A 26,617-nucleotide genomic window follows, 5' to 3' on the forward strand; every position below is an offset into this window, starting at 1 on the left:
TTTTGCCTTTAAAAAGAGTAAAAATCTAAGGGACCACCTAGTAAGAGCGGCCTTACCTTCCCCAGCCCTTAATCCTACCATTGACCTATTATGGGGACTGCCGCCTATCATTGGACATGTCAAGTGTGGTGGCTGTACTGTCTGCGACTTCACGGTGGAGGGTAAAGATTTCACCCACAATAGTATCACGTATGAAAGGCGTTCTTTGTCAAACTGTAATACGCAGAACGTAATTTACACCATTGAATGTCCGTGTCCCAAACTGTATGTGGGTCAGACCACACAAAAAGTGAAGACCCGCATCTGCCAACATCGGAGTAAAGTCAGATGCCACACCGCCAATGCACCGCTGGTGCAACACTACACCGAAGCAGGGCACAACGAGAATGATATCAAATGGACTGTGCTAAAAGTGGTCAAACCACCACCAAGAGGTGGTAACCTCAGCCAGATGCTCAACAGAGAGGAACTGCGTATTATGATTCAATTCAACACCATCCGCAATGGCCTAAACCGTGCGGAGGACTGGACAACCTTATTGTGAATGTTCTATTTTGAAAAAAGCAGAAATCACAAAGGACAGGACATCAACTAACTATGAATGAGGAAATGTTTTTGTCCTATGGCTACTGATTCTTTGTATATGGAAACGTCTGTATACATGTAAATCAACGAACCTTATTTAGTGTAAATAACCTATGTGTTTTTTTAAAAAATTTTCTCTATTCACTTTGTCACTGCGCCGATAATTGTGATTACTTGTGCACGATTTCACGTCCCACACCATTCCCGGCATCCCATTGTAATCAATATCACTCCACTCCAAGATGGCGCCCATGTGCGCATAGTCCTTTTTCTATTTCCCCAAGCGCACGCATATCTAGCGTTCTGACTCCCCGGGCCCCAGTGACTGCGATCCGGCAGGGCACCCAGGGACCAGAGACACCGCGGAGGCATTTCCTCCCCCCGGTAAGCTTATAAACTAATGGGCATTTAACTCTAAGCAGGCCACATGCGCCGATATTAAAACGTAGTTTTGTATTACAGACTCGTTTTGATTACATACGGACCTTTCAGGCCGATTCCCCCCCGAGAGGTAAGCTCACCGTCGCTTTTACCCTCCGTTTTTCTGTACTAACGGCTGATTTGAAAGTAAACCCTTTGACTGATAGCAAACCTTAATTTCCATAGCTATTAACGGACAGCTAGGTGGAAATAACGGTGCGACCTGCACTATACAGGTAACAGCCCATTATGATGCACATTTTTAAACCTTAGTCAAATGAATCTATGGCTTACCTTTGGTTATCCTCCTGTAGGCAAATACTGATATCAAAACGAGGACCCGCTCTTATATATATAAAAATCCCTGAAAAAACCCCTCCGACCCATATGGGTAAGTGTTCACATTAGGAGGTGCTGATTGCATGAGCATGAAAATGCATGAGATAATGGCCAAAAAACGGAAGAAATGCGAGTGGATCTGCCGATGTATATAAATCTTAAAGAAAGCCGATAATTACTTTACAGTACGATCTTCCACATACATGTGTCACGCACTGCACCACTTGTATGAATCAAGGTTATTGACACGCAATACAACAACCACGTGTTCCAATGCCAATGATACCACCTGCATGCGTTAGATGAACACGTTAAGTCGGTTCCGAGTATAATGCAGTGTCATTTCTTTTAGAGTACAACCAAAGGGGTTTATGCATATTTATTATTCTTTTTTCTTTTGTTTCCCAACCTGTCTCTTTATTCCCGGTTCCTATTAGGCGGTTGTGTGTTTAATGTTTACCAGGCAAGCAAATATATGTATTTTTAGTCCTGATGATGATCCCGCAACACTGAGCATATGGGATCGAAACGTCGACTTGTTTTGAGTGTTTTCACAGACTTACTATTATGTTTAATCCATGCTGTGTCTAGCACTGTTTTTTGGCACTACTTCCAATGTCTATTGCAATATAAGTGGCCAATTATGCTCCTTCTTGCCTAAAAACTCCCCCTGTTTGTTCCTGGAAACGGTACAGGACTGTGCCCTTCCATACCCCAGTATATATATCATTGAAAAAATAAATTACCCTGTCCGGCTGGACAGTGGCCAATGTAGTTCCCATTGTGGACTATTATTCATCAGACTGTGGATCTTCTTACTCTTGGGGACCTCTGTTGTTTCTAAAATTATAGCTACCCACGGTCCCCAGATAACCGTTTGGGTTCCCTTGTTGTTGTATATAGACCTTCTTCCAAGATGACATTCTTGTTTTTGATGCTGATGAGGAGGAACATACATCAAGACTAAGGAGAGTTTTCAGCATTTTGGAGAACAAAGGGCTACCAGGAGAACATTCTAAATGCAAGTTTGCAGAGAGAAGCGTTACTTATCTGGGTCATGTTATTGATGAGTCAGGTGTTAAACCTAAACCTACTGTGGTGCCTGCCATCACTGAAGCCCCTGAACCCACTTGCAAGGAGGATGTTACATTATTCTTAGGGATGGCTGAATTCTGTTCAAAATATGTTCCTAATATGGCAGAAAAGACATTCAACATTCGCAAATTTCTCAAAATGAATTGCACTTTTGATTGGTCCTTGGGATATGACAGTGATTTCAAAGCTATTAAATAGGCTATTGCCAATGCTACAGCCCTTCGCAGTTTGTACCCTTCTTTAGACAGTGCCATCACTACTGACGCCAGCAACAAAGGGTTAGGCGCCTTATTATCACAGATGGACAGTCAACGAAAGGAAAGTTTAATTGCTTATGCTTCCAGATCTCTTCCTCCTTGTGAAGAGAAATACCCAATCATTGAAAGGGAGGCATTATCTTGTGCATGTGTCATATAGCTACTTATTTTCCACATACTGTGTTAAGTTAGCATGAGTTTATTAAATGTTTGCACGCCGTTTTCATTCTTGCTTCACTTTTGCACATGACACATAATTGTTGTTTTAGCTTTCAACCCAGAAAAGCTTCGTGATTTAATAGAGAAATAATATGTTATTGCTCTGATTTCAGTTTTGTTCTGCACTCTGTCTGCACAGCGAGTGCTGAAGGCTACACAGATAACTTAACCCAGTGTTGTTGTAAGGTCTGATCCTTGCACCCCTATATACATAACACACATGTTGCTGCCAAACTCTAGCTCTAGGCGAGTTTTATATTGTTGTGCTGAACGCACAAAAACACACTTTATATGCTTCGCATGCAGAGAGCTGGTGGAAGGTGATGTGATTGTCCTGCCACTGAGACTTTAAGGTATGAGCCCACCCTGCTAAAACCCAAGTGAGACCTTCATAGATATAAAATACTATGCTAAATAGGGAGGTTGTGAATTAGACATTGTTAATTTCTATTCATTCCAGCATCTTAGTATGCTGTCTCCATTCGCCTTTCATGGACTAATAACTATGCTGATAGCTTTGTTGCTTATAATATGTTTGCTAGTATTATACAAGATACTGCGTTTGAGAACCTTGCATTAGTAAATAAATATTTCAAACATGCACGTGTCCTCTTTTACTCCACGTTCTGGTTTGTGATGATTATATAACGAAAGAGTGTTCATGTGTTCCACGATTCCTGAGGTACTCTAAGTTCATGTTCTGGTCTGTCTAAGCATTGGGAGTTTGTTATGACCAATGAGACATTGTAGCTAGCTCGGTAAGGGGATTTTGGGTACTGAGGTGAGTTTTGGGCCATCCTAATTCAACGAGGTTCCAGGTCTCTATACACAGTTCTGTAGGAGAACGGAATTCCCGCTTTCGAGCCTTTCAAGTCTTTCATTTGGCGGAAAGCTTGTACTCTTTGTTGCGACCACAAGCCTTTAGTGAAGATTCTAACTACAGAAGGTGATATTACTGCTTCTGCAAGACTCGCAAGAATTTCTATGCACATGCAAAATTTTGTTTAAGGGATTATTTATATGCCGGGCAAGAACAATGTTGTGGCAGATTTCTTTCCAGGATGCCTGTGATGCTAGAAAAGTGTGAGGATGGAGAATGGAATAATTTACAAGTGGCCCTTATCCATGATCAAGGGTTCTCTGCTGTTGGTAAAGCTGAGTGGACTGCTGAGTACACCAAAGATCAAACTCTCCAAATGGTAATTTCACACGTTTTACTTGAGTGGCCTAAAAAATAATTATTGGGTCCCTCTATCAAACCTTTTTGGAATGTCAGATTTAAATGGGCTGTGTTGGAGGGCACTTTATTAAGATGTGAAAGGGTTGTTCCACCTGAAAGATTGCACAACTGGATTACTGAGTTATGCCACAAAGGCCATTCAGGTATTATTAGGATCAAATCAGTTATTAAAAGGCTGTTCTGGTGGCCTAAGATGGATTCTCTGGTTGAAAGAATTGTACGTGATTGCGGTGCTTGTTCCACATTTGACAAGTCCTTGCGAACCTTTCGCCCACCTACAAGTGAAGGGTTGTTACCTAAGAACCCTTGGGCGACTATTGCAGTGGACATAATGGGTTCTATTGGAGAGTCTCATGAATACTTACTTGTTCTTATTAATTTGTTGTCTAGATGGCCTGTAGTCAAAGTTGTTAACAGCTCTGATATTGATTCTGTTTTGACATTTTTAGATGACGTTTTGGTCTCTGAAGGTATTCCTTCAACCATTCTAAGTGACAAAGGCGTGCAATTTTTGTCTCTTAAGACCAGGGCATATTTTAAGAAGTTAGGCATTAACCATAAAAGAACATCTCTTTATAATCCTAGTGGCAATGGAATGGTGGAGAGGTTTAATCGAGTCGTTAAGGGAACCATTCAATTGGCAATAAAGAGCAACCCGGATTGGGCCACTCAGATTGGCAAAACTGTTTGGGCGTACCGGGTCACGTGCAATAATGCCACTGGTTTACCTCCTTTTGTTTTAATGAGAGGTAGAAAGCCTCAATCCAAGTTGACCCCTGGTTGGTTATTTCCTTCTGGCACGGAGTTTTGGTCCATGGATGAAGTGCGAGGTTGCATGGGGACACTGCACAATAGGAGTAAGGAGTACTATGACGCTAGACATGGTAATAAAATTCCAGAAATCAACATAGGTGACTGAGTGCAAATTAAGAAACCTGGTTGGGTCCCTAAGGGTGAAAGCCAATTTTTTGAAAATTTAACAAGTTGTTGAAGTTTTACTTAATGCGGTGAGAGTGAAAAGTAGCAAAGTGTGGAATTTAAATAGAGTTGCAAAAAGCAAGACTTCTTTTTGTGGTCAACAAGTTATTTGTGATTGGATGTTGGATGACCTTGATAACAACAGCAATGGAATTGTAGAGGGAGTAAATAGGTAATGCTAATTATTTTTTTCTTTTGTTGTTTTAATTTTTTATAATTATGTTTTTTATTTTTTTTATTATTTTCTTTAAGTAATTTTCCTTCTTCTTTTGGAAGAAAGGGGGATGTGTTATGTTCTTCTTTGTAGGCAGCAATTTAGAATAGGCTATGATGACTGATAATAATAATAATGATTTTGGAGCTTCATGACACAATGTTATGTATTTTGTCGCCCTATGCAGGGTCCGCCGTAATTGGGGACCACAAACTTGGGGGCTCATTAGGATGGCCGACAGACCTGCGTCCGTCCGCCACGCCCGAGGTGGAGGGACCGTCCGCAGGGGCAACGGCGGTCCCTGCGGTGCAATTAGGATGTGACCGCCACCCTGGCGGTCACATCCTGTATCTTTAACCTTGCGGCGGGTGCTGCTTGAAGCAGCACCCGCCGCAAGGTTAAAAATGCATGTTTTACATTTACATGCACAAAGGGGCAGGCACGCGCGTTGCCTGCCGCTTTGTGCATGTAAATGCTGGGGGTACCGTGCACGCCCCACCTCCCGACAACCTGGGGGCCCGCAACGGGCCCCCAAACACCAAAGACCACATGCTTTTCCACGGCGGAAAAGCCGCCGTGGAAAAGCATGTTTCAATGCACATCCTAATTTGGCTGACGGTGCCTTGCAGACACCGCCACCAAATAGCCCTCCACACCCCGCGGACCAGCGGCGAACGGACCTGCCGTCCGCCGCTGGTCCCACCGCAATCCCATCGCCATCCTAATCTGGCGGTGGGTGTTTTCTGTGGCTGCGCCGGTGAATCCCCATCCTCTAGGCCGGCGGGGGCTTCTGCCGGCCCGGAGGATGCGGATTCACCACCATCCTAATCGGCCCCTTGATAAGGAGGAATCACTGTATGGAGTGGCTCTGACATTGTAAAGAATCGCGAAATAGAATTGCGAAAAGAACGTGTATTATCGGAGGATACATCTGGAAATTAAGTTCAGGTATATAAATGACCTCAACTTCTTTGTATAAATACTAGCAGCCTGCCCCAGCGTTGCCTGGGGTAGAAGGGGGCTGGGGGCTGCATTTCAGGTTTGTGTGCTCTCCCGCCCAGGCCCCCGCCCGCCACGACATTGTCTGTGTCCCGGACAATGTTGTGGCGGGCGGGGGCCGGGGCGGGAGAGCACGCAAACCTGAAATGCTGGCTTCCCCTACCCCCGGCTGCCCTGACATTCCCCAGCAGCCCGTGCCCCGTGCCCCGCCCCGACCCTGGCTGCCCCGACCCTGGCTGCCCCGGATTCTTACCTTGCCTCTGCTGCTCACACCGCCGGTCCATATTTCTCCGCTCCGCCACTCACCACCTGTCCGCCGCCGCTCCTCCCCGCGCCATATCCGCCTCTCCGCACCGCCGCTGGCCTCACTTCACCGCTCCTCCCCTGCGCGCCATGTCCGCCGCTCCTGGGACGTTGCTCCTCCCCTGCTCCTGACGTGACGACGCACAGTCGCGGCCGGTGCTACTTTGGGGGAACTACTTTTTGTAAAAATGTAACTTTTTATATAACGTTTATTTTTAACATTTTTAAAGCCTATGACCATCTACACACCCTGCCGATTTCAACGGTGTATCGGGTGTGTAGATTGGCGCTGTGGTTCCCGAGTTTACCTTGCCTAAAGGTGCAAGTTCTCTCTTTATAATAGTAGTATGGATGCGAAAAGCCCTGCAGCCCCACAGTCACATAACTCCAGTGGGCCTTCCTATAATTCATGAAAGGCAAAGGGGTGTAAGAAGGGGACTGCTCAGTGACCAAGATCCCCAGAGAGCGAGGCCACCTTGAATCTCCACACTGCTTTGCAGATTGCAACTACCTGCACTGTAGCATGCTTCTGATAAATGTGCGCACACGACTCTGGGTGCCTGGAGATTAATGTTGTCTGTTTGTGTGAGAGAAAACAATTGCATGCTTCCAGTGACGCATCCCTTTTACGGGTAAAAAGCAATTCACAGTGGTCTCCAGCTGGCATGTCCTTGACCCTCCCTGTACATCCCAGCAGAGCCACAGAGGGATTATCTTTCTGCCACCTTTGGAGGGGGCGGGAAACGTGCGCCTTAAAAGGCAGATGTGGGCAGAGAGCGAGGAACGGGAGACCTTTTCTTTAGCTTTTACTTTATTTGACGTCTGAATTTAGACCCGGGCTCCGGACCGTGTGTCATCACATTCGTGCACACATTCTCCTTTAATAATGCTAATGCAGAGATTTCTCCAATCAAAGCTTGGCCGCTCTGATACCTGACGCCAGCTTGCCTGAGAGATTGAGTCGGTCGCTGAGAGTAGCCCTGTCGATCTTGCTCGTCTCCCCTCCCTCCCTCTCTCCCGGTCTCTCTCTAGACCCGGCAGTGGTTCCCAAACTTTTTTGACCTGCGGCTCCCTTGACCTAATTGCCCATTGGCCACGGCTCCCCATCATATCACTTTTTCTTTTAAAGGGATGTAAGCCCTACCTTGGGAGTACTTCCAGTTTTCTCCCTGACATTGTGATGAAGCTGATGAAGGTATTATACATATATTTATAACAAAATAAAAATATTACAGTCATTTAATGAAAAACTTTTAATTGCTTGAGTATGTATGTTATGTTATGTTATGTTATGTTATGTTATGTTATGTTAAATTGCATTTTTATAGCGCGCGGCTACTCTGAAAGAGTGTCCCGGCGCTTTCCACAGGCAACTTACAGTGTATGATCAACATAACAGATAAAAACAGACCCCGATAAAGAAGAAAAAGAAAACCACCTAAACAGAGAGGTTAAAAAGCCACGTCTTCAAATTCTTCCTAAAATGAAGCAGGTTGGGGGTGCTACGCAGTGCCAAAGGGAGCGAATTCCACAACTGGGAGGGCTTGAGGCTGAAAGAGCGCCCCCCAGTGCGTGCCTTCCTCACGCGTGGAACCACAGCAGTGAAAAGGGATTCTGAACGCAGTGAGCGAGCCGGGCGATAGAAAACTAGTCTTTTTCTCAAATATCCAGCGCCTGAGCCAAATAAAGCCTTATGCATCAGGGTCATAGATTTAAAGACAATCCGCTTCCGAATTGGCAGCCAGTGGAGCAACTGCAGCAGCACAGAAGCCCGTGCTCGTCTGTGCAGACCGAAGATTGCCCGGGCTGCCGAGTTCTGTGCCACCTGCAGACGCTGGACTAAATAATCCGGAAGGCCTAGAAAAAGGGCATTGGCATAATCAAGCCTAGATCCGATGAGCGCCTGCACCGTAATCCGTCTGTGCTCCGCAGACAGTAAGGGAAGAAACTTGCGGAGCATTCTGAGGATACCGAAACAGGTGCCGGACAGGCCCAGGATGTGCGCTCTCAGAGATAGTTTGTTGTCGAGCTTAACACCCAAGTTCTTGGCAACCAAGGATGATTGTGCCGGAGGACACATGGCAGCCGGCCACCACTGCCGCCACTCGGGGTCGGAGGCACAGCCAAAGAATAGAACCTCCGACTTGCTGGAGTTGGCCTTCAGACAATTTAGCTGAAACCAGCTGAAGACCCTGTCCAAGCAGTCCCGGATTCTCTCCCCATCAAATGTCTGATCTTTTTCACAAGTGAAGAGGAGTTGTGTGTCATCGGCGTAGGACACGATCTGGGCTCCGTAGGCCTCAACCATAGCCGCCAGAGGGGACATTACGATGTTGAATAATGTCGGGCTCAGCACAGAGCCCTGTGGAACCCCAACACCCAATGGCGGCATCTCGGCTGAGCTCTGGGATACCCAGACCGTCTGGCGGCGGCCCTCCAGGAAAGATGTAAACCATCTGAGCACCGTCCCCCTTAGGCCGATGTCATATAGCCTGGCGAGCAGCGCCTTATGGGGGACGGTGTCGAAAGCCGCCGACAGGTCCAACATGACTAGCATGGCCTTGCCACCCCCATCCAAGGTCTCCCTGATGATTTCAGAGACCTCCACCAGCGCTGTTTCCGTACTGAAATTCGGACGGAAACCGAATTGGGATGGGTGGAGCAGATTGTTAGACTCCAAGAAGTTTGACAAGACGCCATGAACATGTTTCTCGGTGATCTTGGCCAAGGCCGGGAGAAGTGAAATTGGCCTGTAATTGGCCAAAACCTCGGCATCAAGACCAGGCTTTTTCAGGAGGGGGATCACCATCGCCCTCTTCCAGGAGCGAGGGACACTCCCCTCACTCAAGGAGGCATTGAGGATCGGGTTGACCAGGGGATTCACCACTGCCGCCATCCCAGCCAAAAATTTGGCGGGGCAGGGGTCAAGTGGGGATCCAGATTTAAGACTGGCCAACAGAGTCCGGGACATGTCACTGGAGACAGATGGAAAGTCCTCCAGGATAGCCACAGGCGTGGCCGGTGTTCCAAGTCCTGCCCCAGGATCACAACAAGCCTCTACCGTGCTCTCCGAGAAGGAGGCCTGAATAGCCGTAATCTTGTCGGTGAAAAAGATGGCAAGATCACGCGCCCACACATCGGGTGACACAGGCGGGGGTAAATAAGAGGAAGGAGAGGTGAACTCCTTCACAATCGTGAAGATCTCCTTGCAGGAGTTCACTGATGCCTCAATCCTCCTGGCGAGGTATTCCCGCTTGGCAGCAAGAATATCGCGATGATAGGCCTTCACCGCCGATCGGTAGGCAAGTTTGGCCTCCCCATCATATTGATGGCGCCAGGCCCGCTCAGCAACCTTACATAGGCTGCGAGCCATGCGTAGCGCCTCTGTGAACCAGGGCGCAGATTGCCGTTTCACCGAGGACCGGGGGGTTACCCTAGGAGCAAGGTCATCCAACCTCTCAGTCAGCCATTGCTGCAAGGCCTCCGTGTCTCTTTCCAGATCTCCCGAGAGAGAGCAAGGATGTTCCGTGAGCGCCTGCTCTAGCATGGCTGGCGTCACTCTATGTAATGCTCTCGATGCCGGTCTGGGCACCAAGGGGGCGCAGATGTCAGACCGTCCCACCTCTAACACAGAGAACCCAATCAGCTTATGGTCCGACCAGAGCACAGGCCGCGTTTCAATGTCGACAATAGGGACAGAGGAAAACACTTGATCGAGGGTATGCCCTTTCTCATGTGTAGGCCCCGACACAAACGGTGCCAGACCGAGCGGTGATGTAATATCCAGCAATTTTGCCCCATCCGAATCGTCCGTGACATCTAGATGAAAATTGAAATCGCCTGCCAGCAAACAATGCTGTGCAGACAGCGCCAGCTCCGAGATGGCTGTCTGTAAGTCCTCCCAAAAGGAGCCCACCGGACCAGGAGGCCTGTAAACTAACCGACCCTTGAGCGCCTGGCTCGGAGACAGTTTAAGTATAAAAGCGAGGGACTCAGAGCCCCCAATGGAGTTCACGGGAAGAACAGAGCAAGAAACGTTCTTCCTAACCACCACCGCGACTCCGCCTCCCCTGCCCTTTGCTCTGTCTTGGCGGAAGATGTTATAGGTATGTGTGCTTGTCTGTGTGTGCACACACACCTATGCATTTGTGTGTGTGTGTGCATGAACATTTGATGTAATTTCTCTTTCATTCTCTTCTGGGGATGACATAACCTCAGTGTCTCAAAGGTTGAACTAATATGGCAGAACCCCTGCAAATGAGTGATTTAGTTTAGAAACTGAAGGGCCCCACGTTGAAAGAGGAGAGCATGTGCTGAGCAAATTAGTGACTCATCATCACTGTTCATGGCATACTCTTTTTCAGAGTCTGAGGGTCACTGCATGGGCCAAATGGACATCAAAAGTCAAGATAACTATCCCCTTTTTCCCCCGTCACGTGCAAGGCAGAGACTGATAACATTTACCACTGTAAGTTCCCAGTGCAAACAGCAAACAATTCTTAAAGTCTAAGGGTGAGCAGCGGGTCGGGCTTCTGCAGCGATGCCAGTAAGTGCCAAAGAAAGGCAAGCCAAGTGCTCCACCCTGCATTTTAATTTACATGTCATTGAGGAAGTTTCAGTGATTAGGGCCGGCTGCTCGGCTCTGACGATGACAGCTCTAAGAAGTCGTTTACGGCCTAACCCTCTTCTTAGAGCCGTCATCTGTCAGAACCGAGCAGCCGGCCCTAATCACTACCTACGGCAGTCTTCCTCAAACACATGTAAGTTAAAATGCGGGCTGCAACACTTGACTTTCCTGGCTTTGGCACTTACTGGTCTCGCTGCACAGGCCCCGCCCACTGCTCGCCCTAAACATGCTTATGCAGCACGGCCAGCAAGAAAGTGCCAAAGCCAGGAAAGTCAAGTGTTGCTGCCCGCATTTTATTGTACAAGTCATTCATATTTTTTATTTCTATCAACGACGAAGCGCATGGGTGACCTACTTGTTTGTAAAGAAGAGGGTCTCGAGTTGCTTGGCATCTCTGAATGTGCGTCGTAGTATGCCTGGCCCGCCTAAACTATGTGAAGCACGGATGTGGGTATGGCTGTTGTACTGTTTGGGCTAAAGCACGATTCCTGATTTAACAGGGGGCACTTTCAACTCCCCTATATGCTGCGCTGCAGCTGTGCCAAATCAAGCTGTCTCACGGTCCCGGTAGAGCTTTAAATTCCCCCTGTAAACATTACATACTCGGTCCGAAAAAATACAGGATTTTTTAATGCTTCACATTAACAACAGCAGATATTTTCCCTACATTTGAAAGACGTGCGCAGCGCCCCTCGCTGGTCCTAATGGCGCACCGGGGCGCCGCGGCGAGGGAAGTCATATCAGGGTGGGGATCATTAGCTGCGAGCATCCCAGCTGGGATCAGGGCTGAGAGCGATGTGTGGGGAAGGGGAGGCGGCACAGGCGCGGCGAGGAGATGGACGCGCGCGCAGCTCAGGCAGACTACCAGGTTAATGAAAGCATGAGGTGGCTTTGAGGCAGCAGCTGGCGGAAATGTGGACATGCTGGCAGGGGCACGAACGAGTGGTTAACCAGCAAGCCGGGCCTGCCGCTTCTGGAAACCCAACTGCAGGTCACTCACGTTCCTGGACGCCGCTCCTTCCCTCGCTCCTGACGTCAGCACGCAGGATGCGGCCGGCGCTACTTTCAAGGGACTACTTTTTTTTTAATGTAAATTTTTTAAATAACGCATATTTTTATACTTTATATAGCCTATGTCCATCTGCACATCCTGATGATTACAATGATGTATCGGGTGTGTGGACTGGCGCTGTGATTCCAGAGTTTACCTGGCCAAAAGGTGCAAGTTCTCTCTTTATAATAGTAGTATAGATTGTGAGGTGGATATAGGCTTGGGATTGTAATCTATACTACTATTATAAAGAGAGAACTTGCACCTTTTGGCCAGGTAAACTCTGGAATCACAGCGCCAGTCCACACACCCGATACATCATTGTAATCATCAGGGTGTGCAGATGGACATAGGCTATATAAAGTATAAAAATATGCGTTATTTAAAAAATTTACATTAAAAAAAAAGTAGTCCCTTGAAAGTAGCGCCGGCCGCATCCTGCGTGCTGACGTCAGGAGCGAGGGGAGGAGCGGCGTCCAGGAACGTGAGTGACCTGCAGTTGGGTTTCCAGAAGCGGCAGGCCCGGCTTGCTGGTTAACCACTCGTTCGTGCCCCTGCCAGCATGTCCACATTTCCGCCAGCTGCTGCCTAAAAGCACCTCATGCTTTCATTAACCTGGTAGTCTGCCTGAGCTGCGCGCGCGTCCATCTCCTCGCCGCGCGCTCCATCCCCGAGTGCCGCCTCCCCTTCCCCACACATCGCTCTCAGCCCTGATCCCAGCTGGAATGCTCGCAGCTAATGATCCCCACCCTGATATGACTTCCCTCGCCGCGGCGCCCCGGTGCGCCATTAGGACCAGCGAGGGGCGCTGCGCACGTCTTTCAAATGTAGGGAAAATATCTGCTGTTGTTAATGTGAACCATTAAAAAATCATGTATTTTTTCGCACCGAGTATGTAATGTTTACAGGGGGAATTAAAAGCTCTACCGGGACCGTCAGACAGCTTGATTTGGCACAGCTGCAGCGCAGCATATAGGGGAGTTGAAAGTGCCCCCTGTTAAATCAGGAATCGTGCTTTAGCCCAAACAGTACAACAGCCATACATACATATGTGCTTCACATAGTTTAGGCGGGCCAGGCATACTACGACGCACATTCAGAGATGCCAAGCTACTCGAGACCCTCTTCTTTACAAACAAGTAAAGGAAAGCGCGTCACTTAATCCGGGAGTCTCCTGAGGCGGAAGCCGGGAGTGAATCTGCTCATCTTTTAAAATTGTGTTGTGTGATACTCTGTACTTTTAAAACCACCTACCTGTGCACTAAAACAGCGCTCCTAGCGCTGCAACGAACGCTACCTCTTCGCCATTACTGAGGGCGAGGCGCCACGGCGGACACGCCCACCTCAGCTGGCCACACCCCCATGACTCCTCTCACACGGATATAAAAGATGTGTCTTGCTAGGAAGCGCAGCGGACGGGCGTAGCGGGCGCGCCGTCAGCGCGCCGAAGGCGCGCCAAAGGCAAGCCCGTCTGGGCCCGTCCGGGCCTGGACCGGGCCTAGGGCCAGTCCCCCTGCCTCCTCCACTAGCCCCGTCCGCACCTGCTGGACCCGGGCCCAACTTCACTTACTTAATACGCGCCATTGCTCGACCAGCTCTCGCTGCATCCCAAACCACCTGGAGACCGTTCAGTACCATTGCTCGCAATGCAACTTCACCCTTCCGCCCTACCAACCTTGTCATTCCCCATGTCCCCCACTACAGCTACCCTCCTCTAATCAGCGCACCCTGAAAGCAGGTTTGATTAATTGCCGCTCTCTTCCCCGGCATGCCAATGACATCTGGATGTCCATCTCGTCTGATGAATGGGATATTCTCTTTCTCACCGAGTCTTGTATCACAGACTCCTCCTCTCCGGATATCTACCTGGCTATCCCCCCAGGGTATGATATAAAATGCCTGAACCGGGTTGGTGGTAAGTCTGGAGGCGGTCTAGCCGTCATTTTTAAATCCCTTTTCCAGCTGACTCTCACCAAACTCACTAACATTGGTACAATTGAAGCCATGTACTTCTCCATCTCCGACTCCGCGGCAGTTATCCTGACTGGCACACTAGTCTATAATCCCCCCCCGTCACCTCCCCCTCCCTCACTGCCCTCGTTCACCAACTGGCTGATTTATCTCTTAAACACCAATACTTCATTGTCTTGGGCGATTTTAACCTCCACATAGACAACCCGCTCTGTGTGAAGGCAACCAACCTGTTGGAAACTATGGATAGCTTCAACCTCAAGCAATTAGTTGTAGGTCCCACTCATGTGGCTGGCCACACTCTGGACCTCATATTCGCCAATTTTCCACTTATCACTGTCCTCCCGCCTCTCCCTCTTACTTGGACTGATCATTACCTCATTCCATTCTCTCTCTCTCCCAAGACGAAAATCTGCCCCTATGGCCCCTAGGAAGGAGCTGGGAAGAAAATGGCACAAGGTCACATGCGCCACCTTGGACCCGCTATTCCATTTTCAGTCGGAGTACCTCTCCTCGGACATTGATGAAAATGTCTCTAGGTTGAATACTACCCTTGTTGAAGCAATTGATTCTATCGCCCCCCCAGAAAGTTATCACCTCCACTAGGTCGCGACCCGCTGCTCCCTGGTTTTCCACCTCCCTCCGAGAGGAGAAAAGCAGATGCAAGGCTCTCGAACGCAAGTGGAGATTAAACTATGACCTCGAAGCCAAACTTCTATACAAAACGGCCCTAAAAAAATTCCTTAAACAAAAAAAAAGCGCGATGAAAGACCACTTTGCCTCTCAAATTAACAAAGCTAGAAATTCATCTAAAACGCTCTTTAGCATTGTTAAAGACTTTATTAACCCTCCGGCCAGGACCCCCCAGAACACAGCGAGTCAGGCCCTTTGTGAGGGACTCTCAGACTACTTTCTCGAAAAGATCAACAAACTCTGTGTCTCCTTCCCTACAGGGCCTGTCACCTTGCCCTCTCCCACTAATCCCCCAGAGTCACCATCCTTTCCTTCATTTAACAAACTTAGTCAGGAAGAGGCTATCAGACTTCTCATTCACTGCAAATCCGGTGCCCCCTCTGATCCTGTCCCCGCAAAAATCATGGGAGAACTGGCGCCTTCACTCGCCTGCCCCTTCCTTTCCATCTGGAATGCCTCCCTTCACCATGGCTTCTTCCCCACCACTTGGAAGGAGGCCTTGGTAATCCCTATCTTAAAGAAAGCAGACGCAGACCCCACTGTTTTTGCTAATTATGGCCCCATTTCCCTTCTTCCTAAACCCGCCAAAGTTCTGGAAAAAGCCGTGCAGCTACAACTCACGGAATACCTAGAAACCCATTCTCTGCTGCATGGATCACAATCCGGATTAAGAGCCGGATTCAGCACTGAGACGGCCCTGCTGGAGGTATCCGAAACAATTCGAGAATGCGTGGACAGGGGCGAGGAGGCCATGCTGGTTCTCCTCGACCTGTCCGCAGCATTCGATACGGTCTCTCACCCTATCCTCCTCGACCGACTGAAGCAGATAGGCATTGGTGGCACTGCCTTCAGCTGGATCGAGTCCTTCCTCTCATCCAGAAGTCAAAGGGTACTGCTGCGTCCCTTCAAGTCTGAGAAAAAACCTCTGTCATGTGGGGTACCGCAAGGCTCCGCCCTCAGCCCCCTGTTCTTCAACGTTTACCTTGCCCCCTTGGCCGACGTTGTGGAGTCCTACGGAGTCAGGGTGGTCTCTTACGCTGACGACACACAGCTGGTGTTCTCCTTCAGGGACCACTCGGACTCCGCATTTGTCAATTTTCGCCAATGCCTTAACAACATCAGTGTCTGGATGACCGCGAACCACCTCAGATTGAACGCAGATAAAACGGAGGTTCTGTTTTTTAATCAGAAAACCTCCATCCCCTCCTCTTGGTGGTGGCCCACGGCACTTGATCCCGCCCCGTCCCCCGTTCACTCGGCTCGGAATCTAGGTTTCCAATTTGATGACTCCCTATCATGCAAATCCCAGGTTAATAAAGTCACCTCCGCCTGCTTTATGAAACTACGCATGATAAGGAAAATCCTTCCCTATCTCCCCCTGGATTCCCGCCGCACAGTCACCCAAGCCCTCATCACGTCCCACTTGGACTATGCTAATAGCCTCTATGCTGGTGCCCCCCAGTACCTGATAGGCCGGCTGCAGATTGTCCAGAATGCTGCAGCCAGACTGATCGGTAATATCCCGTACCGTCAATCTGTTTCTGCTTATCGGAGGGAACTCCACTGGCTCCCAGTGGCCAGCCGCATTCAGTTCAAGGTCCTTACCCTCACCTATCGAGCCGTCAACGATTTCGGACCTACTTATCTGAAAAATCGGGTTTCGATTTCCCACTCCACCAGATCCCTGAGATCCAATGACCTCCGCCTCCTGATCTCGCCCCGTTTTAGATTATCCAGAACTGGTGGCAGAGGGTTCAGCGTCATTGCTGCCAAATTGTGGAACTCCCTTCCAATTGAGCTGAGATTCTGTCCCTCTGAATCCATCTTCCGTGCCAAACTTAAAACCTGGCTCTTTTCCGGACTTTAGTCTCTCCACTGCTCCCCCTGTTTCACTCCCCCTTTCCCTTGGTTACTCTGGATTTTAGCGCCGGGACACCCCTTCGGGGGTAGCTGCGCGCTCTACAAACTACATAAAATAAATAAATAAATAAATAAATAAATAAGTAGGTCACCCATGCGCTACCTCGTTGATAGAAATAAAAAATATGAATGACTTGTACAATAAAATGCGGGCAGCAACACTTGACTTTCCTGGCTTTGGCACTTTCTTGCTGGCCGTGCTGCATACGCATGTTTAGGGCGAGCAGTGGGCCAGCCTGTGCAGCGAGACCAGTAAGTGCCAAAGCCAGGAAAGTCAAGTGTTGCAGCCCGCATTTTAATTTACATGTGTTTGAGGAAGACTGCCGTAGGTAGTGATTAGGGCCGGCTGCTCGGTTCTGACAGATGACGGCTCTAAGAAGAGGGTTAGGCCGTAAACGACTTCTTAGAGCTGTCATCGTCCGAGCCGAGCAGCCGGCCCTAATCACTGAAACTTCCTCAATGACATGTAAATTAAAATGCAGGGTGGAGCACTTGGCTTGCCTTTCTTTGGCACTTACTGGCATCGCTGCACAAGCCCGACCCGCTGCTCACCCTTAGACTTTAAGAATTGTTTGCTGTTTGCACTGGGAACTTACAGTGGTAAATGTTATCAGTCTCTGCCTTGCACGTGACGGGGGAAAAAGGGGATAGTTATCTTGACTTTTGATGTCCATTTGGCCCATGCAGTGACCCTCAGACTCTGAAAAAGAGTATGCCATGAACAGTGATGATGAGTCACTAATTTGCTCAGCACATGCTCTCCTCTTTCAATGTGGGGCCCTTCAGTTTCTAAACTAAATCACTCATTTGCAGGGGTTCTGCCATATTAGTTCAACCTTTGAGACACTGAGGTTATGTCATCCCCAGAAGAGAATGAAAGAGAAATTACATCAAATGTTCATGCACACACACACACAAATGCATAGGTGTGTGTGCACACACAGACAAGCACACATACATACTCAAGCAATTAAAAGTTTTTCATTAAATGACTGTAATATTTTTATTTTGTTATAAATATATGTATAATACCTTCATCAGCTTCATCACAATGTCAGGGAGAAAACTGGAAGTACTCCCAAGGTAGGGCCTACATCCCCGCACCTTTAAAAGAAAAAGTGATATAATGGGGAGCCGTGGCCAATGGGCAATTAGGTCAAGGGAGCCGCAGGTCGAAAAAGTTTGGGAACCACTGCGGTCTAAAGAGAGACCGGGAGAGAGGGAGGGAGGGGAGACGAGCAAGATCGACAGGGCTACTCTCAGCGTCCGACTCAATCTCTCTGGATTTGCTACATTAGCAGGCAAGCTGGCGTCAGGTATCAGAGCGGCCGAGCTTTGATTGGAGAAATCTCTGCATTAGCATTATTAAAGGAGAATTTGTGCGCGAATGTGATGACACACGGTCCGGAGCCCGGGTCTAAATTCAGACGTCAAATAAAGTAAAAGCTAAAGAAAAGGTCTCCCGTTCCTCGCTCTCTGCCCACATCTGCCTTTTAAGGCGCACGTTTCCCGCCCCCTCCAAAGGTGGCAGAAAGATAATCCCTCTGTGGCTCTGCTGGGATGTACAGGGAGGGTCAAGGACATGCCAGCTGGAGACCACTGTGAATTGCTTTTTACCCGTAAAAGGGATGCGTCACTGGAATTATGCAATTGTTTTCTCTCACACAAACCAACAACATTAATCTCCAGGCACCCAGAGTAGTGTGCGCACATTTATCAGAAGCATGCTACAGTGCAGGTAGTTGCAATCTGCAAAGCAGTGTGGAGATTCAAGGTGGCCTCGCTCTCTGGGGATCTTGGTCACTGAGCAGTCCCCTTCTTACACCCCTTTGCCTTTCATGAATTATAGGAAGGCCCACTGGAGTTATGTGACTGTGGGGCTGCAGGGCTTTTCGCATCCATACTACTATTATAAAGAGAGAACTTGCACCTTTAGGCAAGGTAAACTCGGGAACCACAGCGCCAATCTACACACCCGATACACCGTTGAAATCGGCAGGGTGTGTAGATGGTCATAGGCTTTAAAAATGTTAAAAATAAACGTTATATAAAAAGTTACATTTTTACAAAAAGTAGTTCCCCCAAAGTAGCACCGGCCGCGACTGTGCGTCGTCACGTCAGGAGCAGGGGAGGAGCAGCGTCCCAGGAGCGGCGGACATGGCGCGCAGGGGAGGAGCGGTGAAGTGAGGCCAGCGGCGGTGCGGAGAGGCGGATATGGCGCGGGGAGGAGCGGCGGCGGACAGGTGGTGAGTGGCGGAGCGGAGAAATATGGACCGGCGGTGTGAGCAGCAGAGGCAAGGTAAGAATCCGGGGCAGCCAGGGTCGGGGCAGCCAAGGTCAGGGCGGGGCACGGGGCACGGGCTGCTGGGGAATGTCAGGGCAGGCGGGGGTAGGGGAAGCCAGCATTTCAGGTTTGCGTGCTCTCCCGCCCCGGCCCTCGCCCGCCACAACATTGTCCGGGACACAGACAATGTCGTGGCGGGCGGGGGCCTGGGCGGGAGAGCACACAAACCTGAAACGCAGCCCCCAGCCCCCTTCTACGCCAGGCAACGCTGGGGCGGGCTGCTAGTTGTATATACATTTGTGACCAGCCTTTTATAGATCGAAGACTTGAATACCCTGACAGGAAGATAATAACAGGAAGTCTTGAGTTTATGTCACGGACATCACATAAGGGCACCCGCAGCGGGCCAGTCTTTAATAGTTTTACAGAGGTAATATATTATCATGAATCAGGAGACCAAGAAGATCTAGATAACCGATTAGGGTTTAATGCAAGCCTGGTATTGTTTTATAGACGGTGGCTGTGGTGTAAGAAAACATTTGAAAAACCTTTTTGCGTAGTGACCAAACTCCGGTACTATTCAAGTTTTATGGTATGTGAACTTATGTTTGGATGGATGTTGGAAAGTATGACCGTGGTCTAGACAGAGTGTGCCTTTGTAGAATCTGTTCACAATGGTTATGAAAACAACCACTATAATGCTCTCTAATAACTATGGGGCATATTACCAACGAGTAGCGATATTTATCGCTAACTAGGCTTTGCAACGATTCTTTTATTGCTAAGCATCGCTGTAAATTATCTCTGAGATAACTTGCTATTAGCAACGTTTATCTCAGAAGTGATAAAAATCCTCACGCTAACTGCCAAATGAGAGATTATCGCTGGAAAACCAACGATAATCTCTCGAAGTTTGGCTTTAGCTTGATGATAGGGGCTCACAAACGTACCCATGATATCCACCTTCCATAGGTTATCATGGCTAAGTCAGGAAAATACCAGGTGTAAAAAAAGCAGCGCTAACCGCGGTTAGCGCTGCTTTTTTTTATCACTAACAGGGTTAGCGATATCCTTGATAATAGGAGAAATGTCGCTTAACAACATTTCTCCTATTATTTTTCTCCGGAACGCCCCCTTTGCATCTCGTTAGAGATGCAAGGGGAAGCGTAGAGAAAAAGGGTGCTAACATGCGAATTTGCGTGTTAGCACCCTGTTGCTGATAGGGAGATAATTTTATCTCCGCTTTCTTGGCTTTTAAAGCCAAAAAAGCAGAGATAAATCCCTAAATAATATGCCCCTATATGTTAAAGTGCGAGGATCGTGGGGCAATGGTTAGTAAGATAACGGGCAAGAAATATAGTGTATGATGCAGAAACAATGAATTAGCTGTAACTCTGTCATTTGTTATGTTGAGTTTTTAAAATGTTAATTTTTAACTTGTAGGCTAAAATAATAAACACATTAAAGTGATTATGAGATGTAATGTGATGCAGTACAATGAAGAAAATAGCATGAATAATGTCTATAAATCAATGTGTAATATTGTTTTTATTTCTTGTGTTTTGTTTAGATCAATATAAATCAGAATATTGGTTGAGAAAGAGACATTGAGCAAAACTAGTCTTGACAAAGGTGGTGCACATAGAACAATACACCGAAACTCGTCGACGCCTTTTTTCCAGTTAAATTGAAGGAATGACTTGTCAGGACGGGTCTATGTGATTCTGACCTAGTTGTAAAGATTTCTATGAATTATCAATCCAATGTGTTGAGTCCAGCATTACGGGCTTTCAGTCTCTCTCCCTTTTGTATAGTGTGTATAGCTTTTAATAACATGATGATTGCAGATAATATGATTTAATGTATAAATTGGATCGAAATGAAGAACTTTTTAATGTTGTTTTTATGTTTTTAATTGATACATGATCTAATAATAAATTCATACGTTGTGATAATAGACTTTTCAGGTTTTCTATGATAAAGGGGTGTTTGTATTGATACCCACTGTGCTCTTCTTTGGTATGTCATCACTAATGACAACAGAGGGATGTGTGGATCAATGAACGTGATTGAGACATTGAGTGAATTCAAGGGAACATTTTTTGTTTATCAATTGATGGTACCCTGTCCCTTGGATAGTCAGGCAATCCCCCCCCTGTTTTGCATACACTTACATATGATGTAGCGTGTACTAGAATGTTTTACATGTCATCGCAGAATGTATGTGTTCATGTTGGCAGTGAGTTACGACTTCCATACAGGAGCTTAGGGTCATGCTCAGCCTTTGCTCCTCAACTACAATAAAGGAATTACTTCTAAATCCTGTTTCAGGGTTCTTTACAATAGCCTATCACACTTCTCTCTGATTCACTCCATTCTTCATCTCAGCAACAGTTTCACCAACTCTTCTAACATAGAGCACTCTCCTCTGGACATGCACAACTGACTCACATATCCAGAAGTGCTTTGAAGGGTGGCATGAGGTGCTTTCACTGAAGCCACACACTCACTTTGGGCCTGATTCACAGAACTAACTTAAGACAAAATCCTAAACTTACTACTTTTGGTATTCACCGAAGTTAGGATTTTGTCTTAAATTTGTCTTAAGTCAGTCTTAAGTTTGTCTTATGTTTGTCTTAAGACAAAATTCTAACTTCTGTGAATACCAAAAGTAGTAAGTTTAGGATTTTGTCTTAAGTTATGTTTTAAACAAGACAATGGTTCAATGTTGGCCACAGTGGGTCCAGGGCAAGAGGTGAGACCCCCAGAGGGATACTGAGATTTAAGCAAAAAAAACAAAGCCATTGGTCATACTGGGGAAGAAAGGTAGGGTAACATATATAGTGTAAAATCAATAGTTTATTTCTCACATGATTTTCCTCTCGCTCCTTGGACCGGTTGTCAAAGGCTCTGCCCTCCCTCTATTCTTTTCCTAGTTTGCGTAAAGGCCGGGCCCTGGGCCGGGTGGCACAGCCCAGAGAGGCCGAGGTCCAGGCATTGTTTTATTCGAGCCTCTGACTGGGTCGCCCTGACACTGCTCGGCCGAGGGAGCACTAGAAGAGGGTGGCGGGGGGTGGCATGCCTTTGTGTTTGGGTGCAGGTGGGAGGGGGCCGCAGAGAGCACCCATTGTCCCGCGCGCCATCAAAGCTGGCCACCGTGCCAAGCCAGTGCCGCCCACCCCGCACCTCAGAGCCCCCGGGCGGGGGGAGCGCGTGTGAGGGGCTGACGCGTGCCATCCGCTGGGGGCGTGGCAGTGTGCGGGGGTGTGAAGGTGTGTCCATAAAAGCGCAGCAGGTGTAGACCGATGGACCTTTGAGGGGCAGAGACAGGCGAGCAGAGGCAGCAGAAGGCGACTCAGCAGCTTCCAGCCCTGCCACCCCCAGAGACAAGCCCATCCTCGCCAGAGAAGAGGCGCCCCGCCCCGGGCACCATGCGGGCCCTCTCTGCCGTCGGCGTCCTCCTGCTGGCCTCGGCAGTCTCGAATGCACAGATGTGAGTGAGACATAGCACCGGCGCCTTTACTGTACTGGGTACTGCTGCTGCCTGTGGGTAGGGGGGCGTCGTGGGTGGGCAGCACCAGGCTGTGTATGCAGAGAGGGCATGGAAGGAATGGGCATGCTGTGCCCCTGAGGTACAGCCAGCACCCGTGCGGGGGCTGGCGTTACCATTTGCCCCCTGTGCCAGGGATACTCCCGCACCTGTGCATGAGCTGGCATTAAGGACCCTGCAACCCCTCAGTCAGAGGCGTCATGCATCTGTGTAAGAGCTGGCATTACTATGTGCCCCCTCAGTCACAGGGGCCCCGCACCTGTAGGAGCTGTAATTACCCAATGCCCACCGAGACACTGACATCGCGCACCTGTGTCGGAGCTGGCAATAACTACCCTGTACCTGGGACGTCCCCGCACCTGTGTGATGTTGTCATGCCCCGTGCACCCCCGGGCAGTAATATGCCATACTTGTATAGTAAGGCATGGCATCACCCTACGCCCCCTGATGCTGTGGGGTCCCGCACCTGAATAGAAGTTGTCTTTACCCAGTGTCCCTGATGCGGTGACGTCCCGCACCTGTGTCGGAGCTGGCAATAATTACCCTGTCCCTGTGACGTCCCCGCACCATGTGTGATGTGGTTATGTACCGTGCACCCCCGGGCAGTAATATCCCATACCTGTATAAAGCATGGCTTTACCCTGCTGAGGCATCCCGTACCTGCGTAGGAGCGGTCAGTACCTCTTTCGCAGCTGTCGCTGTGCCTTGCCCTCCAGTAACATCCCGCGCACGAGCTCACAATGTCTCCTTGTTCTGCCCACCGAGGCGAGGGGGCCCGTACCTGTGGCCCCCGAGGGGCAGCGTGCGTCTGCGCCCGTACAGGACCTGGCATTCAATCGCTGTCACTCTTAGCTCCACTGTCTTCCTGTCTGCCCAGCGCACCCCTTCCTCTCTGTCACTGCCTCCTCGTTAGCCTGTCGCGCTCTCTTTATTCCTGTCACAATCCTGTCAGTGGCAGTGCTGTACAGAAATATACGCGTAATAGGAGTGCGCTGGGTCACTTAGAAGACTATGCCCGGTGGCGCTGCACCTGTTGCACGATTGATAACTACACCACTTGCCTGTCACAGACTGCACAGTCACATCGTCCTTCACAGTAACCTTTGCCACCCAACTCTTTTTTCTGCCACCCTCTCCTCAACTCCCCCTCTCTGGGGCATGTCACCTGTACCCCGCCCACTCCTCAGCTCCCCCTCTCTGGGGCATGTCACCTGTAACCCCCTCCTCAGCTCCCCCTCTCTGGGGCCTGTCACCTGTACCCCCACTCCTGGGGGGCCCTTAGCTGAAATGCCTCTGTGAACGTCCTCTTCCCTCTTACAATAAACTTCTATACGCGAAGTGACTTCTGGGAAAGAAAATTCAACACCCCCTAATCCACCAGTGCTGACGAGCTGAAAATCAGCTTTCACGCGCCACATAACTCCATCCTCCACACAGTCACGTCACAGAAATGACAAAAAGATAAACTTCTTCACAAACATAAAATGGTTAATTACTTCCTGCTGACATTGGGAAGCACGAAGCAGAGACATTTCCCTGTCGCCACTGAATAGGTTTGAATAGCGAGCGCGCACAATCCTGTGTCAATAACAAGCGCCTTCATATGTCGAGCTGTGGTACCTGTAGTGCCTGGTACCTGTAGTACCTGGTACCTGTAGTTTTGCATATCTGTAGTAAATGCACAGGAAATCTGCCGTGCTTAATGCACCTTAAACATTTAAGGGCATATTTATGAAAAGTTAGCGTCTCATTTGCGCCCCGCAAAGTGGAGCATGCGTGACGCAAGCCTCTAAGTCAGATTTATGTAGTCACGCGAAGCCACTTCGCCTGGCTTTGAAAATCTGGAATTAGACAGCTCGGCGCTTCAGGGTGTTCCCACGCCACTCCCATGGCTTTTTACGCATTCTCAGACTTCCAAGAACTTCCAAACCTGGGAACGGCCACAATCTTACGCCTCCCCAGGTGAGGCGTAACAAGGAGGAAGAACTTTATTTCTCCTCTTTTCCCTCTTTCTACACGTGATGCAGCACTCATAGAAACGGGACAACGCCTCTCAGGGTTGTTTTTGTGCAGGAAAGTGCCCCTTCTTGTGCAAAAACAATCCTCTATGCAACGGAGACAAGCTTGCAACATGACACAAGGGTTCCTGCGGTGTCCTTTGGCTGATAAAACAACAGCAGTGCAAGGGGACTGGACAGGAAGGCATCGTATTGGATACACACATCCACATTATTCCTGTCCTTTCTCTTCGTTGCACTCACCTGGGGAGGCATACAAGTTCAAGTTTAATTTATTTGCATAGTTAATTAAAACCATTGCAATACAAAAAATATACTCATTTAAAAACTGTCATGTACATAAATAAAACTCTTGTATTTAAAAAGACATATAGTCTGAGTTCTCAAATCATATACTCAGAGTGTTCGCAGACCCCTTGCATTTATACAAGTGATATTTCTGGTTAGGTTCCTGTTGTCGGTATTTCTGGCATCTTGCTGCCGCACAGTCTCAGATATTTTACTGTTCCGCAGTTCAATTGTGGGCCGCTCGGTTCGAAACATGCTAGCAGAGCTTGCCTCCTGGTGCGGACCCCTCGTTGATTGAAAGGTTGTTTTAGAAATTTCTTCCGTTCCATTGTAAGTTCTCTACAGGAGCATAGTAGGCGCCGCATGTCTTCCTGAGCCGATCCACATAGACGGCACGCAGAGCCAGCTTGGATCCGAACCCAGGGAGGGAGATGCCCGGCACAAGGGAGCAGTCCTTGCCTATATTTCATAAAAGCAATTTTTATGTGTTTGTCATAACCCAAATTGAAGTAGGTTTGTGTGCCCGGCTTCGTATATGTATTCAGGATCATCCAGCCGTGGGATCTCTTTGATAGTGAATCCTTGTCCTCCAGCCATGAACGGAGTTTCACAGTCTTCCACACACATTTTTTGAAAGTCGGGGTGGTTGTCGGTGTGGGGAGGCATACGATTTTGGCACATTCCCAGGTGTGCAAGTCCTTGTTAATTTGGGAATGTATCAAAAACCATTGGAGTTGAGTGGGAACTTCCACGGAACACCCGTGGAGGCCTCCCTTGTGCAGAGTAAGGCACCTCAGCGATTTGCACTGCGTTGCCTTATTGCAGATTTTTAAAGGCATTCAAACCCACCAAAAATGGCTTTTTGCGTGGCTTCATAAATTAGACTTACAGGCTTGCGCATACATGTAGCGCTTTGCGTGGTGCAAACGTGACACACGCCTCTCATAAATACGCCCCTTAGTCAGGGGAAGTGAGAGGCAGGATCCACTCAACCATAAGATTATTGTAGTGCCTCCAGCAGGGGGCGCCAGTTTACACCTTTTAGCTACAGAAACAGTCATATTGCAGAGAGGGAGGCAGCATGAAATAGGCAAACCGATATTTTGCCTGACGTGGCAAAAATCCCAGCAGTGCCCTTGCTTAAACTGGCACAGGTGAGCGAAGTGAGCCACAGCACTATGGCAAACCCTTTACCAATGTTGCTGGAAATATGGGTAAAGTAAAAAATGAGTTTCAAAGGCATAGGACAGAAGGCAAAGTATTTCAATTCAGAAACAGAAATGCAAAAACAAATATCTAACATATAACAGCTTGAGATTTATGCTCTATTAAAGGGGCAAAGGGGGATTTAACAGGCACTGACAAAGGCAGTAGGACTGACTTTTGGTCCTTGGGAGATGTGTGAATGTTGTAAATGTTTTTTGATTTTGTATATCATTTATTTTGTGACACCAGAGCACAATTGCAGTAGGAAATGCACAGGTAAAAATACTGAAATTGTGGGGATATTTTTTTGTTTACGATTTTTTTGTATTTATTCTTGCTACAGTGCCATTTTGTGCAATG

The sequence above is a fragment of the Lissotriton vulgaris genome, chromosome 7 (genome assembly GCF_964263255.1).
Source record: "Lissotriton vulgaris chromosome 7, aLisVul1.2, whole genome shotgun sequence".
NCBI classification, from domain to species: domain Eukaryota; kingdom Metazoa; phylum Chordata; class Amphibia; order Caudata; family Salamandridae; genus Lissotriton; species Lissotriton vulgaris.